The sequence below is a fragment of the Herpailurus yagouaroundi genome, unplaced genomic scaffold, assembly GCF_014898765.1.
Source record: "Herpailurus yagouaroundi ecotype Mexico unplaced genomic scaffold, PumYag 185, whole genome shotgun sequence".
NCBI lineage: Eukaryota > Metazoa > Chordata > Mammalia > Carnivora > Felidae > Herpailurus > Herpailurus yagouaroundi.
Genome location: NW_024412416.1, coordinates 21,344,593 through 21,348,873, shown reverse-complemented (window position 1 = coordinate 21,348,873; position 4,281 = coordinate 21,344,593). Strand labels below are relative to the sequence as shown.

General features: G+C 48.6%; 1 protein-coding gene across 3 annotated transcripts in view; it reads left to right on the top strand.

Moving 5' to 3' along the window:
* The first annotated feature begins 4,205 nt into the window (after positions 1–4,205).
* The window catches only part of APBA2 (amyloid beta precursor protein binding family A member 2), a 273,496-nt gene continuing 273,420 nt past the window's right edge, over positions 4,206–4,281 (top strand). For 2 of the 3 annotated variants that reach the window (XM_040493826.1, XM_040493824.1), the window contains exon 1: positions 4,206–4,226. The gene's annotated coding sequence lies outside the window, so the exon portion shown is untranslated. The remainder of the gene's footprint in view (positions 4,227–4,281) is intronic. The other variant, XM_040493825.1, reaches the window with a different exon arrangement.

Here is a 4,281-nt window from a genome sequence, read left to right as displayed (position 1 = left end):
GCACTGGGTCTTGGAAGAACCAGAGTGTGTTGTGGTTGGTGAATTTTCCCACTGACTTAAATCCTGAAAAAAAAAGAATGAAGAGATTCTCCAGGGGTAGTTTAGATGACATTTCTTCTGATACATCAGGAACCTTGGGGATTTGGGGGGCCAACTTCCTCACCTGAACAGAGGAGGAAACTATACCACTGAGGCTCCAGGTGATCTACCTGAGGCCTTGTCCTGGCTGGTGCCTTAGCTGGTGTCAGAACTGAGGACCCTTGGCTGCCAGTGCAAGGTATTTTGACCACACAAGGATGAAGAGTTGAAGGGGTAAGGAAGAAAAGCTCAAGTGTGCAGAATTACAAGAGAGGGGAGACCCAACATGGCCTAGTGGTAGCTTTATGGGAGATGAATTGTTCTACCCTCCCCAAAGACAGAGGACATGTCTTTATCAGTCTACCCTCCCACAGACAGAGGACATGTCTTTATCAGTCAAACCCATTTATACACTCAGCTTAGGAAGAAAAATTAATATTCTGTCATGCAGGAGTTTTATAAGGGAAGGTCCTCCCCAGCCAACAAGGCAGAGCATTAATCTTCTGCCCTATATAAGGAAGGCGTGTGTTGTTTTTTACAACTAAGTTATGGTGAGTGCTGAGGAATTGACAAGTTTTTGGCTCCACTTTATAAATGCCCTATAGGAAATCTGTCCTGGCAAGGAGATCCTTTGGTCTGAATGGTATTGGCACCAAGCTTGCAATTCATGAATGGTGCCACCAAGTGGCGGTAGGTGGCATGGCCCTGTGGTCCTATCTTGGAGTCATGGCAGTGTATGTACTTTAGTTTCTGGATCAGAGTGTCTTATATATATATTTTTTTCCCTTTGGGAAAGGACCAGAGATTTCAAAAATCTGTTACCCTTTAAAGGGTTAAGAATCAGGGCACCTGGGTGGCTTAGCTGGTTGAGTGTCAGACTTCAGCTCAGGTCATGATCTCCAGCCCTGCAAGGGGCTCTGTGCTGACAGCTCAGAACCTGGAGGCTGCTTCGGATTCTGTGTCTTCCTCTCTCTCTGCCCCTCCCCAGCTCATGCTCTGTCTCTCCCCCTCTCTTTCGAAAATAAAGCATTAAAAAACAAAGGGTTAAGAATCATGGTTATGAGAGATAATTTAAATTTTTGTTTTAAGATAAATAATATTATATACTTCAAAAAATATAATCTGTAAAAGGTCATTCTGTCATTTCTGCTCTAGCCACCAGTTTCCTTTCCATAGATGACCAACATTTATTAGTTTCTTATGATCCTTCAACAGAGGCTTTATGATTGCTTACACACATGCATATGCTCTTTTTTCTTGTCTGTTTTACACACACGGGCATGTCACATACACCTTCTTCTCTTTGTTCTTTTTTCTCAAACAATATATCTTGAATGTTCCATGTTAATTCATCATATTTCCTTGTTCCCTCCTTTTATGGCTGCATATAATTTGAGTAGATGTGCCTCACGTTTTGAAGAGTCCCCCATTCATGGGTATCAAGGCTATTTGCAGGCATTTACCACACAAACAACACAACTCTGCTCATGGCTATCTTCCATGTGTGTAGTATATGTGTATAAAAATTCCTAGGAACCGAATTTTTAGGTCAAAGGGCTTGTGCACTTGTAATTTCAATAGAAGTGATCTAATTTTCCTCTATTGAAGTTGTACCAATTTTTACTCCCAGGAGCAGTGCAGGCTTCCAAAATTTCCCCTCGCCCTCAGGATATATTTTGTTGATGCACTCCTGGGTCTCTGATAGGTAAAAATTATGGTGTTTAGGCGTGTGTGTGTGTGTGTGTGTGTGTGTGTGTGTGTGTGTTTAATGTTTATTTTTGAGGGGGGGGAGACACAGAATCTGAAGCAAACTCCAGGCTCTGAGCTGTTAGCACAGAGCCCGACGCAGGGCTTGAACTCACAAGCCTTGAGGTCATGACCTGAGCCAACTCTGATGCTCAACCCACTGAGCCACCCAGGTGCCCCTAGGTGTATTTTTAAATTCACATTTCTAATTATGAATAAGAAGGATACCTTTTCAGATGTTTAAAAGTCATTTGTATTTCTTTTCCTGTGAACTGTTTGCTCCATATCTTTGTCTGTTTCTTTTCTATTGAATTGTTCTTTTTTCTTATCTATTTTTGATGCTATGTATATATTAGGGAAATGAACTGTTAGTGATCTGAGTTGCAAATACAGTATTTTGTTCCTTATTTGTGTTGACTTTGCTTATGGTGATGATTGCTATGTAGGAAGTTTTCTGAAGTCAAATTTAGCATCTTTTATGTTATGGCTTTTTAGTTTTGTGGAAGACACAGAGGCCTTTTCTGCTCCAAAATTCTTTCAAAATTCTCTCAATAGTGACGGTTGGCTACGGCTCACCAGATTTAGGAGTCCTGAGTTAGGTGGAGGCAGGCCTGTGCCTTTGACCCTGTGGAATGTGGACATCAGCCACTACTGCTCCTGCGTGAAGGGATGGGGTCCAACACCAGGGTTAGCCCAGAGGCTGCCCATGGGAAGAGTTTCAGGAGAGTTGTTGAAGGGAACAGGTCAGAATTGGCCACCCACCCCTATCCACAGATGCACAAGGCTGTGCAGATCATCTCTAGGCATAGGTGTCTGGTTTCCTACAGGATTTGACCACATGGGAGAAAGGCAAGAAGATGAAAGCATTTGTATTCCATACTTGACATTTAAAAAAAAATTTTTTTTTTCAACATTTATTTATTTTTGGGACAGAGAGAGACAGAGCATGAACGGGGGAGGGGCAGAGAGAGAGGGAGACACAGAATCGGAAACAGGGTCCAGGCTCTGAGCCATCAGCCCAGCTCAGAGCCTGACGCGGGGCTCGAACTCACGGACCGCGAGATCGTGACCTGGCTGAAGTTGGACGCTCAACCGACTGCGCCACCCAGGCGCCCCTCCATACTTGACATTTAAGGCTATGGAATCATTTCCTCCCAATTGTTGCTATCCAGTGATTGACATTCAGGGTGGGGGGTGGGGTGGGAAGCTGGGCCCCTAGAAGGCTAGATGAAGCTGAACTTTTTGTTGGCTAGATGAACAGCATATTTAAGTAGGTGGAACACAAACAGTGGAGACAAGCCCACCTCAAGCGGCAAGGGGCAGTAGGTCAGGAATCTGCCCCTGGCCTGCTTTTGGGCTCTGCCGTTTCTGCTTTTGTTTGGCACTTGGGCTACAAAGCTGCCCTGCCAGGACCAGCTTCTCCTCTAAGGGGAGGCTCTGGCCCTCTGGGTCATTGTGAGTGTTTATTGGGCTGGGAGAGAGGTTTGGGGAGTGGAAGGTTGCCCAAGGCTACAGGAAGTCCACACCAAGTCTGCTGTTAGTGCCAGTCAGGCTCAGGATTTAGCTTTACCCAGCTCTTTCTCCTCAGGGTCTCAGCTCTGCCCCTCAGAGCTGCAGGAACCCCTTCCCCCACCCAGGCCTCCTCTTCCTTTTGCGGCCCTCCTCGTTTTCACCCTAATCAAGCCAAAGGAGAAAAGAAAACAGAAGGCAAATAAGCAGGATATGGGGGAGGAGGTACCTGAGCCTCTGCCGTGAGCATACAAGGCACCCTGTGCACAAGGCATCCAGGTATAGCCCACAGCTTACATCTGCCCCAGGACTGAATGAAAAGGCCAGAGGGGTCAAAGGTGACACTAGCGTCTCCAGCACAACCTTCAAGGACTTCAGGGGGGATTATTCACATTCTGGGCGGGGGGGGGGGGGGCCATCACCGACTTTGTTTGGGATGTGTGTGTGTATCTGGAAATGGACGAGGTTAGGGCCCTTTGCATTCAGGACAGCGAGGAGAGAGGAGGCTCGGGCGAGGCCCCAGGTAGGGGAGGTCAGCAGTGGAGGGCTCAGGTCGCACTGGGCATTAGAAACAAGGGTGATGGGTGGTTACAAGAGACTGGAGACCTGGAATGCAGCTCACGACTGGGGGGTCTGCGGTGGGGGAGCTTCCCCTCCCAGATGGGGCTTTCCCTAGAGGCTGTGATCCCCGAGGGCTTCTCGCCTGGGGCCTCCGCACGCGGCCGCGCGGGGCCGAGCAGGGCGCGGTCGCCTCGGCCCCACCACGCGGCACGAGCTCCCGAGCCCGCCAGGGGGCAGCGCGGCGCCGGGGGCAGAGTGCGGGCGCGGTGGAGCTCGCCGTCACCTGTTCGACCTGCCAGAGGACTAGACCACTACGGCTCCCGATCCGGCAGGTCCGGGGCGCTCCCGGGAATCTGTGTGCTCCCCAGGGTCCCGTGGGGGGGGGGG